Here is a 19,936-nt window from a genome sequence, read left to right as displayed (position 1 = left end):
AGATGGAAATTCTTGAAGATAAGGACAAGGGGTTTGATCCATCTTGGTGAGGCTGGATCGATCACTGTGAGATTGATCGAAGCTTGGTCTGCTCGATTGAAACATGATGTTTTCCACCACTTTGCTCTACTTTGCTCCTTTTTTCCATTTAGCTTGAGATTGCTTCTTTTATGCTCTAATTTGGCTGAATTGACTTATTTTAGGGATAAGCGTCTGGAAAGGGCAATAACATGAATTAGTCTAAAATGAGAAAATAAGATAGATAATGGTCCTAGAATACTCGAGTTTAAGGGGTTTAAATACGCACTTTTAGTGCTCATCAAATGGCATTTTAAAATTCAAGTTATGTTCACAAATAGGTACTGATAAGCGCCGAATATTTCATATTCAAGCGCACTAAATTGCATATCTAAGTCCATTTTTGTATTGATGTCGTATACCTTATATGTGTTTTTATGTTTTCCTTATTTTCAGGTGCTTATCCTCAAAATGCAATAAAATGCAATAAAGACCATTAATTTTGGACCATAAAAATAGCGCTTTCACGAGAAGGCTCTAAATTCCGTTCCGATGGTCATTCTAGGTGTCTAGGGCCTTATGGAGCTTTAGTTTGCAATTACACATTTTTTCGGACTCATCCCGGCCTCTGTTGGCAATTATGAAATTCCATCCTCTAGCCATTTTGGCGTCCCGACGTGAGTTCTTGCATCCCGACGCGGGGCCTTGTCTCGCGCGCGCACATGTCATTAGCTTTGCGCACCTTCGGTAAAAAGGCCATAACTTTCTACTCCAAACTCCAAATGACGAACCGTTTGATTTTGTGGAAAGAGAACTCAGAGCTATATGTTTGTTATGTTTTAATAGAAGTCTAATTCCTATGTTTCAGATGTCAAAAATAGAGAGCAATAGGACACCAACATGTTGCCAGGTGGCAGAACTCAGTTTTGCACTCCTGTGGTATTTTGACAATATCTCTCTGGTTATAAATATAATTGCTAAATGGTTTAATGATTTGGAAAGCTGACTCATAAAACTATATTTTATATGTTGAGAGGAAAGTCTAATTTGGACAATTGATAGGTCAAAAATATAGAAGAATAATATGCTAATTCTGCCAAAATGCTGAGCTGTCACACTTTGATTTAGTCAAAGTTTGTTTCCTTAATTTTAGGATGTCTCCAACTCTTTTAGGATTTAAAAGGCTGAGAAATATGATCTCTTTAAAGGGCCTTTTGAGTTTATATATCAATCACCCATCATTATCTATCTCTTTGTTTTGACTTGGTAAAAGAGAAAGAGAAAGATTGAGAAAGGGAGAGGAAGAAGAATGTGGCAGAATTTTGAACTCATAGAGATGGAGTCTTCATCATCAATGGAGGCTTACACCTTGCACATGAGAGGCTAACTCCCTTCCTAGGGAGTTGATGTAACCTAGGCCAAGTAAACATGTTGTAATTGTCTTTTCAATTTGGGGATTTATCTTATGTACATTTGGTTTCACAAATTAGAAGTTATTTACATTGAGTTGATGTCTCTATACATTGAATTAATGTATGTGATTTTCATTTGCATATATAGTTGTATTGATATGTATACCTTGTCTTAGAATTCATATTAGCATAATTATACACTTTATATTCCTATAATGATAATGGGAATGTGAATTTATGAAACGGTTATATTGCCATGTTAATTGATAATTTGTATAGATTATACTTAAGGAAGATAGACCATACTACACCTTTAGGTTAATTTATATTAGGTAGATGTTCTTACCAACTTAAGATAACTTATGATAGATAATCGAGTTTGGTGTGCTTCAACATGCAGTTGAAGAACCTTGATAGGTCATGCCTAGGGAAGATGGTTTATACCAAAAATTAGTTTAAGTGGATGAACCATTCCGACCATAGATGGGTTATGCTTAGTTCTAAAATGTATGAATTTCTGGAAGATGTTGTGGTTGTTTTATACTTCTACACATCATTTTACATACATAGTTGTTTATCCCCAAGTTAAATCCAAGTTAACATGTTTATAAGGTTGAGGTGAAGTCAATTCCCTAGCCCTTATCTTTATTATCTCATTTACTTATAATCAAAATTCTATTTTAGTAATTTTAGTTAATTTCATTTTATGTATGTGACAAACAAAATAATCCAACAACTATAATTCACAAATCAAACCTGGTGTGGTCAATACCTAGTTGCATAAAAGTGTGGTAAAATGTAGTGTGGCCAAGTTTGAATTTATAAAATGTCATTACCACTGTTAACTATTAATGTAGTTAGAGTAAGTAGGGATCATCCCAAGGGAGAGGAGCGTTATTCTTGGAATCAACGTTGGATTAGTAGGTCAAATGATCAAAAGAGAGTTTGTTTGTTGAATTATACTATAATTTAAACTAAAGAAATGCAATGTAAAATAACTAAAACAAATGAGATGTAGAGAATATGAGAGAGGAGTCTAGGGACGTAGAGTTCACCACTAAGCATTACCTTCCTAGACATTCAATATTTGATGGATTAGGGGGATTGTGTGTTATGAATCCAAATGTGTGACATTAATTGAAATATCAAATATGGATGGCCAAGTAAGCATAATTGTCTAGTCAATCTAATGAGTAGCACAACATATCAAATTAAGCCATTAATCCTTCCATAAGTCCACAATTAATACACACTCATTAAATTAGAGATATATACTACTTGCATTCATAAGTATGGAACATCAAGCAACAAGAATGGATTGTCCACCTATCTAAGAAAGTAAGGCAATTACACTACAACTAAGCTAGTGATATGAAATTAAAACTAATTAAACTAAGGAGGTGGCACAATCCATCGAGAAATAAGTATGAACCATCAAATAAACCACAAGAGTAATCCATTTAAGCACCATGCCTTGACCATCACTAGATTCATAATATCAATGCACATAAACATGCATCAATGTCATAAAATCTAGGGATAAACATATGAACATTCATTCTAGTATACACAGAATTAAATGATCAATTGGAAGTATTAAACTACACAAATCATTGTAGAAATAAGATTTATATATATAAGATGTCAAGACAAGAACTACAACACAAATCCTCATTAATTACAAAACATTTAAGTCTAGGAGGTATACTTAGGGCTATCTCTAGCCCCAAGAGAATGGTTTAGCCACTCATTGATGTTCTCATCCAATCCTCAAGGGCTATCCCTATGGTAGAATTCATCCTCCTCTTCTTGTGTTCTTGGTAGAAACCTTAGATGAGTGGAATAACTTTTCCAAATTATATGTTTCTTTCTCTAATCTCTAGCCAAGTCTCTCTCTAAAACTAACCTCCTTTCTAAAAATAGCTCAAAATCCTTATATAGGTAGCTCAAATGTGACACCCAATGGTCAGACCTCGTATACTAGGACCTCCAAATGATTGCACCAAGAGAACACCTTTAATTTGGCTTGAACTCTATTTTTCACGTAATTTGAGGCAGTTCGATCGATTACATGGTTGCTCGGATCAATCGAACCATGGCGGTGCACTTTTTGGATAAAGACATGGCTGAGATATATTTGGGAAAAGTATAAAAGTGGTAGGTGAGGATAAGATCAAAAGGGTTCGATCAATCGAAGGAAAGGTTGGATCAATCGAATAGAAAATTTTCCTGAGGATAAGGACAAAGGGCTCGATCCATCATGACAGGGTTGGAACGATCACAGTGTGATCGATTGTAGCTTGGTTCGATAGATCAGGGAAGGCTTTTTCACCACTTTGCTCATTTCTTCCACTAGGCTTGAGATTGCTTCTTTTAATTCTCTAATTCAACTGAATTGATTTATTATGGGGATAAGTGCCTGAAAAGGGAAATAACATGAAATTAAACTAAAACGAGAAAATAAGATTGAATAAGGTCCTAGAACATTCAAGCTTAAGGGGTTTAAATGCGCACTTTTCAGTGCTTATCACATCCCCAAACTTAAATATTGCTAGTCCCTAGCAATGAACTACGAAGAAAATAAAGAAATGAAAAACTATACAACTATGAACTAGAAAGCAATAAATGGATAATGTCACTTTCATAGGCAACACGATTGCATTAAGCATATGTAACAAACCTTTTAAACCCCTAGTGGACGAGTGAAGTCTCGTGAGGGTTTCTAGAAATGATATCCACAAACATTAAGCTCTTTCTCACTAAAGAGGCACCAATATTCCAAACAAGCATGGGGAGAAAACTACCTTAAGTATGCAATTTTTCAAAGCAATCTCCTAAAATTTCAACATCAAGCAAGCAAATATGGTCTTTCACACATCAAGACAATGCTCATGCAAATCAAAACAACTCTAGAATCCTTTTTAAGTGAACCGGTATCAAATATATTGCTATCTAAGCAAACTAAAGAAATGATCACATTCGGCCTCAAACTAGCACACAAATCTAATACCGATCATCAAGACAAAGAATGGACCTTCTATTAAAGCATTATTTAACTAGGTGCGCTTATTCTTTTCACTTTATTTTTTTTTTTTCTAACCCTAAGGATCAAAGGTGGAAGCATAGTGCAATGTGTTGATCTATTAAGCTTTCTAGTGATCCATGAGGTCGAGCATTAGGTTAATGACTCCCAAACCGGACGGCTTTAAGGCATTAGGTGTTTAAGCACCCCTATGGACTTACAAGCTTAAATCAACTAGGTTACAAATTAAAACAACCTCCATCTAATCATTTAACACTTCTCACCTTTTGGGAGAAGTCCTACTTTTTTTATTTTTTATTTTTTTATTTTTATTCGCTTTTGCAATAACTTTTTTTTTTTTTTTTTAACCTAGAGTTTGGGCCCTCCACCTTTTGGCGCGAGAAATTCAGTGCTTGATAAGGCTAGAATCCCGACTACTTAGTGAAAAGGGTTTGTTATCCACCTTTATCAAGAATGAAAGCTTTCAATGCACTACTAGCTCAATTGGGATATGACCAAATCAATAATCAACAAAGCATGTACCCCACAAATGAATGCTAGTGTGCGTCTATGCTAGTGTGGAATCCTAGAGTGAATCTCAAAATAATCACAAAATCAGGATGATGTGGACCATAAATGCAAGTAAGATATTAGTCTTGCAAAAAATTTACTCCTAAATGGCATCCACAAGCCATACAAGGAGTATTGGACTCTCAAGTCAAGCAAATTTTAAATTCTAAGCAGTATAGTCCTCAAAAGATCAAAATATAGCTCAAATGGATCCCAAGACTCACTCATGTAATCAAGTCTCAAACTTAGGTAGAATGCAACAAAGTTACCTTACCCCCAAACTTAAACCACACATTGTCCTTAATGTGCAATAAGAATAATGGAAAAGATGGAAAGAGTATACCATAGTGGCAAAGACATGAAGCTCGGTTATGATCCATTGGGAAAGAGTGCACCCCCAAACTTGGGATCAACAACCTACTTGAATAACCAGACTAGTAAGCTCATATCAAATATAAAATGGAATAAGATAAGGAAATCAAGCATTCTAAGGCAATATAGCACAAGATGAAAGAGAGATATGAGATCAAGCCCTAGACAAAACATAAAAGTAGCAGGACTACATATAAGGGCATGATGGTGAAACAAATTTTTGTATTTTGGAATTTTTTTTTTTTGTGTGAACTCTGATCGAACGGAGAACGATCGATCTGACCCTAATCGAACGGAGAATGATCGATCTGACCCTAATCGAATGGAGAATGATCGATCTGACACTAATCGATCAAGACCTGAAAACCTACAGACACCTTTGAACGATGGGATAGGGAGATGAAATTTTTAGAGCTTTAAAAATTTTCTAAGTATGGAATTAAGATTGATCAGAAGGTCAACCCGATCGATCAAAGAGTCGTTGGGTCGATCAGACATAAAGGTCAAACAGTGGACAGAGAACTGAAATATGCAGAGAATCTCGAACAATGGGACAAAGACTTAAATTTTGGCAGAAAAAGTTCGAACGATGGGATAGAGACCTAATTTTCTACCTGCAGAGAGGTTCGATCGATCTTGAGAGCTTTGCGATCGATCGAGCAGGCAAGAAAGCCTTCATTTTGAGATGAAAGCACAACCAATCCAAACAAGTTTATGATGACGAAAACAAAAAGAATGAATGAGAGTCTAGGAAAAATAGTGTAACATTCCTAGTTGACGCCAAGTAAACTTAGCACTAAATCTCTTCATAGATAGGATCCACCAAGTGAGCGGCTTCCATATATCTTTAAAAAACTTGCCCTTCAGTGTAGGGCTTCAACCTTTGCCCATTCAATTTGAATGTGTTGCCATCTTTTAAACTTTTTATCTCAACTGCCCCATGGGGTGCAATAGAAATGATCTCACATGGGCCTTTCTATTTGGTACGCAACTGCCCGGTAAAGAGTTTAAGCCTAGAGTTGAAAAACCATGCCTTTTGACCGGGTTCAAAGGATTTCTTTACAATATGTTTGTCATGAAAAGTTTTAGTCTTTCTTTGTAGAGTTTGGCATTATCATAAGCATTGTGTCTCAACTCTTCCAAGTCATTCAATTGAAGTAAACGATTCTCTCTAGCTTTGTTAAGGTCAAAATTGAGCTTTTTAACCGCCCACATAGCTTTGTGTTCTAGCTCAACCGGAAGATGGCAAGGCTTTCCATATATAAGTCTATAAGGAGACATGCTAATGGGAGTCTTATATGCCGTTCGGTAAGCCCATAAAACATCATTCAACTTGTGTGACCAATCTTTCCGGGTTATGTTAACCGTTTTCTCAATAATTTGTTTAATTTCCCGGTTTGAAACATCTACTTGCCCGTTTGTTTGAGGATGATAAGGGGTAGCGACTTTATGTGTGATGGAGTGCTGTAGGAATAATTGCTTCAAAAATTGATTAAAAAAATGCTTCCCTCCATCGCTAATCATTGCTCTTGGCATACCAAAATGAGTGAAAATGTTCGATTTAATGAATTGAACAACCACAGAATGGTCATTTGTTTTGGTAGTACAAGCTTCCACCCACTTAGAGACATAGTCAACGGCAAGTAAAATATATTGAAAGCCATAGGACATTGGAAAATGACCTATGAAATCAATGCCCCATATATCAAAGATTTTCATAACTAGAATATTTGTCAAGGGCATCATGTCTCTCCTTGACATCGATCCCATCTTTTGACATCACTCACACTCCACTTTAATGAACCTTGTAGGCATCTTTATGGATGGTGGGCCAAAATAGCCCACTTTGAAGAACCTTCAAAGCGGTCTTATTTGCACTAAAATGTCCACCACATGCAAGGGTATGGCAAAACACAAGGACACAAGGACATAAGAACACTTGTAATCTTACAATGTCAGCAAACCAAGGCATTTGTCCATTAGAAATTTGGACTGACCTACATGGTCAAGAGTTCTGACAAAAGATTCAAGCGTTCAGACGTTCTGACCAACATAGTCAGGCGTTCTGACAAAAGGTTCAAGTGTTCTGATGTTCTGACCTACATGGTTAAGCGTTCTCACGTTCTGACTACCAAACGATAAAACAGATGCAACAATTTGCCGAACGACAAAACAGAAATGATAAAACAGCTGAACGACAAAACAGTGAACATGTTTAAGGTAGCCTTGAGGCTATACATGCATTCCCAATGATCCAAAACTAGTTTAAAAACATACTTGTGAACTTTTAAAACCAATGGCTCTTGGCCTCATGTTATATATACAAAGCATGCATCAAAAAGTGTTCCTAGATACACATTACATATCAAAGAAGCCGTCTTAGCTTCTAAAATACCATACATCCATGGTATGCAAAAATATAACACCAAAAGTAAAGCATGCTAAACATTTGCATGACATATAAAAAATGTTTCAAATTGCTCATAATCTTCTAAGGATGATGAGCATCAAAGAACATAGTCTCCTTACCTATAAAATAACCCAAACAATTAGGATGAGTAATCAAGTTACTCGTAGAAAGAAGCATATGCATATACCCTAAAGTTTCAATATCATTACAAGATCAATATAAACGAATACAAGGGATCATTCCACTTATCATCTATGTTCAAGGTGTTCTAAGGGATCATCCCAGGTTAATACAATGATTTCATCACAACACTGTAACAATATTAATATACTTAACAACATTAAATCGCCAATAACCAAAATCACAAGTCATAATTAAGTATTGATTGTCAACTTAGAATTGAATGCGAAATCAAATAGTGGAAAACTTGGACATCAAATCCGGATAAAGCCAAGACCTCAACAGTTATTCTGGGCACTAACCCACTGGGAATACCACCCTAGTGCGCACTATAAATGGGGAGAACTCATACCTCCCGCACTAGAGCTAAACTCTAGGCATGTCACTTACAACAATGTCCCAAGAGAATTTAAAATCAAAATTAAGTTCAAAACTCATACAAGTATTTTGAAACCACACAAACCATGTCTTAGGGTTCCAAGTCTAAAATGGCATACCAAATGACAAGTCCTCTTCATAGTATAATGTACAATACACACCACCAACTTATCAATTTAAATCATGCCTCAACAATAAGCTTTGTATACTAAATCTAAACATTTTAGTATTAAGCTTTTAAAATAACTACAATTAGTAGTCCACAAGAATATAGAATTATAATCACAAAAAATATAGCAATTCAAGTCAATAAGAATTGTGTATGATATCAGTAATTTTACACAATATAAATACATATCATACATGCTTAAATCAATAAATTCGAAGTCAAATGTAAAAATTATATTTTAATATACAAGACTACAATATTAAAAGCATGTACACAATATATATTAAACCTCAAAAGATCATAAAACACTTAAAGTATAAACATACTATCACCACTATCTCAATAGAGAATTGAATCTCTATAACCCAAAGCAACCAGGCTTAAAATGAAAAACAAAATAAGGGTTTTGAAGAGGAGAGTGAGAGGAAACTTTTATTTCCCAAGGTTAAAGATCTAAGGTGAGTGGAAGGAGGCCAAAATGAAGTCAAAAGCTCTAAGCCAAGTTTTTCCTTCAATGAAGGCTAGGTTCGGATGAGAGCAAAAAGGGAATAAAGATGAGATAAAATGAAAAGTGGTGGGTGGATGATCTACTATTCCTCCACTCACTAGGTGTTCTTACACAACCTCACACACACACACAAAGCAAGACTCAATTTGGTGCCTACACTTATCACCAATCCATGGCTCCTTCCTAGGCTTAATCCTAAGCCTACACTTGTCAACCATCTAAGCCAACAAGTGCACCTATCCTAGGCCAACAAGTGGGTGAATCTCCACCCTCCAAATGTCAAGAGATAATACTTCCAAGTGACTCCACCCTAACACCAACAAGTGGCTCCTTGAGAGTGTGACACTTGTCACACTTTTTAAAAATTACAAAAAGGTCCTTTTCCAAAATATCTTCCAAAATAATTTGCAAAATGGTCCCCAAGATGAAAAATAATTATTTTACATAATTACACTAAAACCCCAAAAGTAAAGAATGTTTCCAAGAAGTTTTGCATCCATGCCTTTTATGAAAAAGGAAAGCAATTAGCATGGTTTTCTACAAAAGTCAAAATGCAAATATCATGGAAATCAAATATCATAGATGCATGCGAAGCTAGAATCAAATCCGAGCACAAAAAGTGAGGTTATGTAAAGAAAAACGATAAACAGAAAATGACAAAAAAGGGAAAAGGATGAAAAAAGAAAATCACCGAAAAAGGAAAGGAATGAAAAAGACTGGGTCATTACAACCTACCCTCCTTAAAAGGATTTCATCCTCGAAATCAAGTCGTACCTAAAAGAGAGAACAAATTGGGATACCGAGAGCGAACCTCCTGTTCGAGCTACTAGGTAACCTCCTCAACGCCGTGATGTCTCCACTAGACCTTAACCAATGGAACGGTCTTGGTCCGCAAGACCTACTCCCGTGAATTAAGAATCTGGACTGGACCCTCCTCGTAGGTCACATCCTCATCAGCAACAACATCTGTTAACCGTAAAGCATGCGATGGATCCGGCTCATACTTCCTTAATATAAAGACATGAAAGATATTGTGAACCCTGTCTAGGTCTGGCGGCAATGCCAAATGATAAGCAACTTCACCGATGCGTTCCAAAATCTGAAATGGTCTAATGAACCTAGGAGACAACTTGCCCGTTAGCCAAAATCTCAGAAGCCCCTTCTATGGAGAAATCTTGAGAAAAATGTGGTACCCTACCTCAAAAGACAAGGATCTCCTCCTCCTATCAGCATAACTCTTCTGCCTGCTCTGAGTTGTAGCCAACCATTACCGAATCAGCTTAATCTTCTTTGTAGTCTCAAAGACAATATTGGGATCCATGGCGATTAGATCACCTACCTCAGTCGAACAAACTGGAGATCTACAAGGTCTCCCATACAACGCCTTAAAAGGTGCCATGCCAATGCTGGTCTAGTAACTATTATTGTAGGCAAACTCAACCAAGGGTAAGTAGTCTTCCCAACCACCCCCAAAATCTAGATACAAGCCCGTAGCATATCCTCCAATATCTGAATGGTACGCTCTGACTAACCATTAGTCTGAGGATGGAATGCCGTGCTGAAATGAAGCCCCGTATCAAGAGCCTCCTAAAAACCCTGTAAAAAGTGAGACGTGAATCTGGGATCCCTATCTAAAACTATGGATACTGGAACCCCATGAAGCCTGACAATCTACCTCACATACAATCCACTAAGTCTCTCTGTGTCATCTGTCACTGCCATAGGCAAAAAGTGTGCTGGCTTAGTCAATCTGTCAATAATGACCCAAACGACATCATTCCCTGCCTTAGATCTCAGAAATCCTATTGTGAAATCCATAGTGATGTGCTCCCACTTCCATTCTGCCACTGGTAGTGGTTGCAACAAACTTGTCGATCTCTGATGCTCTGTCTTCACTTGCTGACAAGTAAGGCATTTAGCCATGAACTGAGAAACATCACGTTTCATACTTTTCCACTAAAATTGTCTTCGCAAATTGTGATACATCTTCGTATCACCAGGATAAACTACGAGTCAAGAATGGTGAAAATCCCGAAGAACAACATCACAACAAGACAAAGGAACAAACATCTTTCCTATGTACCTGAGACCACTATCTGAATACAAGGTCCAACCCTCTACATTCTCGTAGCCTGAAATTCGATCGTGGATAGACTTTATCTCCCCATCCTCCTACTGTGCCTCAATAACCCTATAACAAGAGCCGGTTGAGCCACAAGGCTAAACAAAATAGCCGGTGAAATATCTTCATACGACTACAAACCAAGATTTGCAAGCTCTTGTAGTATCTTCCATTTGTGGATGGAAATACTAGCAAGAGTACTCCGTGACTTCCTACTCAATGTATCGGCCACCACATTGGCCTTTCCTCGATGATACTGTAACTCAAAATCACAGTCCTCCATGAACTCAACCCATCTGCACTGTCTCAAATTCAAATCCTTCTGAGAAGAGATATTTGAGACTCTTGTGATCGGAGAAAACCTCAAACTTTTCCTCGTACAAATAATGTCTCCACCTTTTTAGGGTAAAGATAACTACTGCCAACTCCAAATCATATGTCAGATAGTTTAACTTATGAGTCTTTAACTGTCGAGACCCATAAGCTACCACCCGTTCAATTTGCATTAGAACAGACCTTAAACCTTTTCGCGAAGCATCACAATAGACCACGTAACCCAAACCACGTTCATGTATAATCAAAACTGGAGCTAATGTCAATCTGATCTTCAACTCCTGAAAGCAAAATTACAAGCCTCATTCCTTAGGAACTTGACTCCCTTGCGAGTAAGTCGAGTCATAGGTGCCGTTAGACGAGAAAAATCCCGAATAAATCTCTTGTAGTAACCGGCTAGGCCAAAAAATCTCTGAACTTCAAACACTATCTTCGGATGCTTCCAATCCATCACAGACTCAATCTTAGATGGATCCACAGCAACACTAGCCCCTGACACAACATGTCTAATGAGCTTCACCTCCGGTAGCCAAAATTCGTATTTCTCGAACTTGGCATATAATCGGTTATCTCTAAGGATCTGCAACATTGTTCTCAAATGATACTCATGTTCCTCTACTGAAGCTGAGTATACAAGAATGTCATCAATGAACACCACCACAAATCTGTCAAGATAGTCACTGAATATACGGTTCATCAAATTCATGAAAGCTATTAGAGCATTGGTCAAACCAAATGGCATCACCAGAAACTCATAATGGCCATACCGTGTACGAAAAGTAGTCTTGGATACATACTCATTCTAAACCGTTAACTGATAGTATCCCGATCTCAAATCAATCTTCAAAAAACGTGTCGCTCCCTTCAACTAATCAAACAAGTCATCAATCCTAGGCAAATGATACCTGTTCTTGATCGTAGCGTGATTCAACTTGCGATAATCAATGTAAAGTCTCAAAGACCTGTCCTTCTTCTTCACAAAAAGAACCGGTGTTCCCCATAGAGAAGCACTAGGATGAATAAAGCCCTTAGCTTTCAATCATCCAACTGACCTTTTAGCTCATGAAGCTCTGCCGGTACCATACAGTACGGTACCATAGAGATGGGTGTTGTACCAGGAATGACATCAATGGCAAAAATAACTTTTCTTAAATGAGGCAACTCTGTCAGTTCCTCTAGAAATACATCAACAAAATCCTTAACAACTACGGGAAGAACACGGCCTAAACTGTTATCCTTCTCAACTAGCAAACTAACCAAGTAGGATCTGTGGCCACTCCAGTCACCAATGCTAAAAACCATCATTGGGTGGGAATCACTTAGATCTCCCACAAAATGGAAATACTCTCCCTTGAGAGTGCAAACGAACACCCTCCCGCGGAAGCAATCGATCATAGCCTGAAAGAATGACAACCAATCCATCTCGAGAATGACGTTAAAGCCTGTCATGTCCAAAATAATGAAATCGAACTCTAAGGTCTGCCCAGCTATATCAATAGCACAATCCCAATAAACATGATACAAAGACACTAGACCCCAACTAGCATGTCAACACAGAGAAGGCTATCCTGAAGTGTGACCTTTAGACCTAATGAATGTGCAAATGATGCAGAAATAAAAGAATGTGATACACCCGTGTTAATAAGAACTCATGCCCAAGAATTAAAAACTGGAAAGATACCTCGAACTGAAGAGGTCCCTGTGGAAGCATCCACCTATGGAAGAGCATAAACTTGTCCCTGAGCCCCTGATCCCTGCTGTGAACTGCCATGATAGTTTGACTGACGTGTAGAAGCAATAGGTGTAGAACCCCTGGCTGGATAAGTGCCAACTGGCGCCACTGGCTGTGGTGCCTGAGGAACTCTGAAAACAGACTGAACCACGATAGACTATGCCAGTACCATCTATGAATCTGTGCCATTACGTGACTTATTAAACAACTTTGGACAATCCTTCTTGAGATGACCTGGTTGCTTACAATAGAAGCAAGTTCCCTGCCTTATTCGCGTAGAAACTGATGTCTGACTGGCCTGTGGTTGAAGTTACGGCCAGTGAGGCTTGTTGTTCTCCTGTTGTTGATAATGGTAATAAACCATATCCCGGGCTGATCTCGAAGATACAGGGACTGTAGGTGCAGAACGAATTTGCTGCGGTGCCCCTTGTGAGTGTGTACTATTCCCTGCCTTAGCCTTCTTCCACTGACTCCCGGAAGATGACTGAGTGTTACCATGAGGCTGTTTATGTGAACCCCTGATCCGTAACGGATCTCATTCCTCTGCCTTAGCTAGCATAGCCCTCTGGACCACCTCTCTGTAAGTCTTAAATCAAGAATTGAGACTCGTGGCCTAATGTCAAGATGTAGCCCATCCTAAAACTTCTTTGCCCTGGCCTTATCTGTCGCCACCATATCCTCAGCATAACGAGAGAGAGAAGTAAATCATGTCTCATACTCAATGACACTCATGGTGCCTTTATAAAGACCTGTGAACTATATCTTCATCTCCCGCCTCATAGCTTTAGGAAAGAAGCGCTTGAAGAACAAATCTCTGAACTCATTCCATGTCACATTGGTCATAGACCTCCACCAGATATCTACATCTCCCATGAACATAGAGGCTGTTAAAGAAATCTTCAACCTGTCCATGGGTACCGCCATACTGTCCAACTTGCAAACCATAAGGTCCAACCAAGCTTCTAAAACTAGCGGATCTGAACTTCCCACAAATTGATCAATCTTAACCCTCTGTAGTCGCATAAAGTACTCCATTGACTCATTAACTATCGATGTCGGTGGTGGTACTAGAATCTATATCCCTACAACCTACCTACATATCAATTCTTGTAAGGATTCAGCGATCCCCTAATTAATTCCCTGAACCACCCACTCCTCGCAAGTTGGTGCCCGCGGCAGATTAGCATCCACACCATGAACTGGAATCCTGGGTTTTCTCAGAATCTCGTAAACTCGATGTCAGCCACCTGTTCCTCAATGCCCTGATGTGAAGACTCTCCACGTGTGACAACCATGGTGCTAAATGGACGAAGGAAAGAGGTCAACAATAACACAAGTTATTACGATCGAATGCAACTCATACAATGAATACACAAAACACGAAGCAAGACAAAGTATGCAACATACGGTCATGCTAAAGCAATCAAAGAAAACTGTTTAAACAGTTAAGCACTTAAGCAAATAAGCATACATGTCAAACAAAGATGCTTTTAAATATATAAGCATATAAGCATAAAGAAAAGTCATAATACCAAGAGTGTTATCAAGAAACACTGAAACATATAACAGTGCCAAAACATGTTATCAAAGGCATGTGAATATATCAAAGTAGATCAACAAAAGCATGATATACACCTAAAACCCATTGTCCTAAGGTGTTCAAACCTAGGAGCTCTGATACCACTTGTGACGGCCCAAGTTTTATAAACTCGGTGAGTTAGTGATGACCAAAAGATGTCCCGAAATGGATTTGAGATGCGGAAACAAATGGTGATCAAAGTAAAAGGAAGGAAAGGTTTTGAGTACCAGTTCAATACTCATTAACACTGAGCACCCTTTTGACACTCATACAAGGTCGGTCGTTCTGACCTACATGGTCAGGCGTTTTGATGTTCTAACCTACATGGTCAAGCGTTCTGACAAAAGGTTCAAGCATTCTACCAAAAGGTTCAAGCGTTTAGACGTTTTGACCTACATGGTCAGGCGTTCTGACAAAAGGTTCAAGTGTTCAGACATTCTGACCTACATGATCAAGCGTTCTGACAAAAGGTTCAAGCGTTTAGACGTTCTAACCTACATGGTCAGGCATTCTCATAAAAGGTTCAAGCGTTCTGACGTTCTAATGTTCTGACCTACATGGTCAAGCGTTCTGACATTGTAACTACTAAATGATGAAATATAAGGTAACAATTTGCTGAACAACAAAATAGAAACGAGAAAACAACCGAACAACAAAATAGTGAGCAAGCTTAAGGCAACCTTGAGGCTATACATGCATACCCAATGATCCAAAACAAGTTTAAAAACACACTTGTGAAGTTTTAAAACAAATGGCTCTTGGCCTCAAGTTATACATACAAAACATGCATCAAAAAGTGTATTTAAATACACATTACATATTAAGGAAGCCATCTTAGCTTTTAAAATACCATACATCTATGGTATGGAAAAATATAACACCAAAAGTAAAACATGCTAAAAATTTGCATGACATATACAAAAATGTTCCAAATTGCTCATAAGCCTCTAAGGATGATGAACATCCAAGAACATAGTCTCCTTACCTGTAAAAGAACCCAAACAACTAGGGTGAGTAATCAAGTTACTCGTACGAAGAAGCATATGCGTATACCCTAAATTTTTAATATTATTGCAAGATTAATATAGACGAATACAAGGGATCATTCCACTTAACGTCTATGTTCAAGGTGTTCTAAGGGATCATCCTAGGCTAATACAATGATTTCATCACAACACTATAACAATATTAATGTACTTAACAATATTAAATCGCCAATAAACAAAATCACAAGTCACAATTAAGCATAGATTGTCAACTTGGAATTGAAAGCGAAATCAAATAGTGGAAAACTTGGACATCAAATCTCGGATAAAGCCAAGACCTCAACGGTTATTCCGGGCACTAACCCGCTGGGAATACCACCCTAGTGCGCACTATAAATGGGGAGAAGTCATACCTCCCGCACTAGAGCCAAACTCTAGCCATGTCACTTGCAATAATGTCACAAGAGAATCCAAAATCAAAATTAAGTTCAAAACTCATACACTATAATTGAGGCAAATAAACCACCTTCTATGCACAAGTATTTTGAAACCACATAAGCCATGTCTTAGGGTTCAAAGTCTAAAATGGCATACCAAATGACAAGTCCTCTTCATGGTATAATGTACAATACGCACCACCAACTTATCAATTTAAATCATGAACAATAAGCTTTGTATACTAAATCTTAACATTTTAGTGTTAAGCTTCTAAAATAATTGTAATTAGTAATCCACAAGAATATAGAATTATCATCACAACAAATATAGTAATTCAAGTCAATAAGAATTGTATATGATATCAATAATTGTACACAATATAAATACATATCATACATGCTTAAATCAATAAATCCTAAGTCAAATGTGAGGATTTCCTATAATATGCAAAACTACAATATTAAAAGCATGTACACAATATATATTAAACCACAAAGGATCATAAAACACTTAAAGCATAAACATACTACCACCCCTACCTCAATAGAGAATTGAATCTCTATAATCCACAGCAACCAAGCTTAAAATGAAAAACAAAACAAGGGTTTTGAAGTGGAGAGTCAGAGGAAACTTTTACTTCCCAAGATTAAGGGTCTAAGGTGAGTGGAAGGAGGCCAAAAAGAAGTCAAAAGCTCTAAGCCATGTTTTTCCTTCAATGGAGGCTAGGTTCGGATGAGAGCAAAAAGGGAATAAAGATGAGATAAAATGAAAAGTGGTAGGTGGAGGATCTAGTATTCCTCCACTCACTAGGTGTTTTTACACTACCTCTAACACACACATAAAGTAAGACTCAATTTGGTGCCTACACTTGTCACCAATCCATGGCTCCTTCCTAGGCTTAATCCTAAGCCTACACTTGTCAACCATCCAAGCCAACAAGTGCACCTATCCAAGGCCAACGAGTAGGTGAATCCCCACCCTCTAAATGTTAAGAGATAATGCTTCCAAGTGACTCAACCCTAATGCCAACAAGTGGCTCCTTGAGAGTGTGACACTTGTCACACTTTCCAAAAATTACAAAAAGGTCCTTTTCCAAAATATCTTCCCTATTAATTTACAAAATGGTCTCCAAGACAAAAAATAATTATTTTATATAATTACACTAATAGCCTAAAAATAAAGAATGTTTCCAAGAAGTTGTGCATCCATGACCTTTATGAAAAAAGAAAGCAACTAGTATGATTTTCTACAAAAGTAAAAATGAAAATATCATGAAAATCAAATATCATGGATGCATGCAAAGCTGGAATCAAATCCGAGCACGAAAAGTGAGGTTATGTAAAGAAAAATGATAAACGGAAAAAGGCCAACAAGGGAAAAAAATGAAAAAAGAAAATCACCGAAAAAGGAAAGGAAAGAAAAAGACCGGGTCATCACATAGCATATAAAGCTACAAGGAAATCTGTCCACCTCGAGAACTTGTGCCCAGCCATAAAAACATTCGGCATAAAACCGGATCAAAGAACCACATACTATTAGGCAAGTAGGTTCTAGTGGCATAAGTGTTGGTGGCAGTAATGGTGCCATGAAGAGCTGTGGCCATATCTGCAAATGATGCCCTTTGAGAAGTTGTTGCTGATGTCTCGATAGTAATGTAGATGAGATGCCCATCAATGGTAGTCCGCAGCTCAGCCAAGTTACTCGGAGCTGGCTTGAGGTTCTGGTAGAACAACCGAACAAGCCTCGGGTTAACTGGACTGGCCATTGGGGCTAAGATGGGAGAAAGATAGTGGCAGTAGATCTCATCATACAACCACTTGCTCATGATTGACCGTGCAAAGAAGTCTTCATCGAAAATAGACTCAGGCGCCACTAAAAGGCCCGTAAACCTCTGAGTGACCCTGTCTTGGACCATGCCAGGCTTTGTCGGTGGTGGCACTGGAGCAGGTGAAGGAGGTGGCATGGGCTCACCCTCCTGAGATGAAGAAGAAGAAGAAGAAGAGAAGGAAGAGTGCTCAGACTGAGTAGGAGCTGGCTCCTCAGGTTCTTCTATCCACTGCCTCACTCGGTGGTCATATGTCCTGTTACCCGTGGTCTTGAACCTACTCATGGCCTACAAAAAGAAAGAACACTTGCAATTGTAGTTAGTAACAGTAAATAATATGTAATAACCCAATCATTTCTTTTCTTTCCTTTTCCCTTGGAATTTTACGGATGAATTTTTTTTCGTTGAAATTTCTTTTCTTAGTTCAGTTTCTCATCACTTAGTGTCATCTCGGGTGCTCAAAAATGGTTTATGAGACTCTTTCCTTGGATTGACAACTTCCTTTAAAGACCGAGTCATTTTCACATTTTTTGTTTTTCGATACTATTCATTTTTCGTCCTTTTCCATATTTTGTCTTTTCCTCGTTTGTCACTTTGTTGGCATAACCTCACTCCTTGTGTTCGAAGTTGGTTTCTGACTTCACGTATCTTCATTCTAAGTGGTTTACATGAAATATGTATCTTTAGTTTTGTCGAAAAGTACTCTGGTCGCTCCCGTTGTCCATAGGGGCATGGATGCACAGTTCTTCATAAATATTTTCTTTACTTGGGGTGTTTTTCGTAAATATCTTTTGAAGATATTTTATTTCAGGGGTATCTAAGAAAATATCTTTTGGAATATATTTTCATTCTGGGGTAGTTTTGCAGTTAACCCTTTTTGTAGGGGCTATTATGCAATTAACGAAAGTTATTGCAAAATGCCTTATTTTAAGCCTGAATCCTCATACGAGATTCATTTTCATATTTTTTCGAGTCGTATATTCATAGAATTTCCTTCTGTTCATTTTTCTCCAGTTTCAGGGTTTCTAGACCCGGTTGCCGCCGAACTTGTTTGGGGCATATCTCTTTGCTGGATATTCTATTTTCAATTTTGTTTCTTTCGTTGTTTATATTTTCTCATTTTGAATCTTTTTCATTCATGGAGTTTCACCGTTTGAGCGCATCTTCTCAAATTCCACTTTTCCGGACCTGGCGGGGCCCTTTCGGGGCACTTTTAGGGTTTTTCTATAAATAGGGTGACTTAAGAAGAAAAATTAGATTTTCTCTTCTTCTTCCTCTCTTGGGTGGCAGCCATGGAAGACCATGGGGCTGCCACCTTCTCTCTCCTCCTTTGAACCACTTTTCCTTGGTGAAAAGTTTTCGGCCTTAATGTTTAAAGCATGCCTTGATGATGCGCATCTTTCCCCCTTATTAGAACCCATTTCTAACCATTTTGTGAGTTCGGGTTTGAAGTCAAGTTGTAATTTTCATGGGGCCTCCTTGGGATTCATGTTCATCGTGTTGTCCCCGACAAAACCTAGGAGTTTCGTCGGATTTAGAGCGGCTTCAATTCGGTGGGAATTTGAGATTTCATCTCAAAATGAGGTAGGGGATGTCTTAGGATTATATTAATATTGTATTGATTATTTTATAAGTATATACAACTTGTAAGCATGCCTTTGTTCAAGTTTTAGAATTTAATTTAATTATTTTCTATGATTACGATTTAATTCACATGGATGTATGTTGCTTAGAATTAAATTATGGCATGCTAGTAATTTATGCCTTGGTATACTTGTTGAAATATATTAAATTAGGAGCATTTGAATAAGAATTGTAAAATTTATTTAATTTTTATCTTTTGTGAAAGATTAATTTACATACTTGTATCAAGCATGAAATC

This window comes from Cornus florida, unplaced genomic scaffold (genome assembly GCF_030987335.1).
Source record: "Cornus florida cultivar Cherokee Brave unplaced genomic scaffold, ASM3098733v1 CherokeeBrave_3.0.0_Hap2_Chr01, whole genome shotgun sequence".
In the NCBI taxonomy this organism is placed as follows: domain Eukaryota; kingdom Viridiplantae; phylum Streptophyta; class Magnoliopsida; order Cornales; family Cornaceae; genus Cornus; species Cornus florida.
This window is presented reverse-complemented; position numbering follows the sequence as displayed.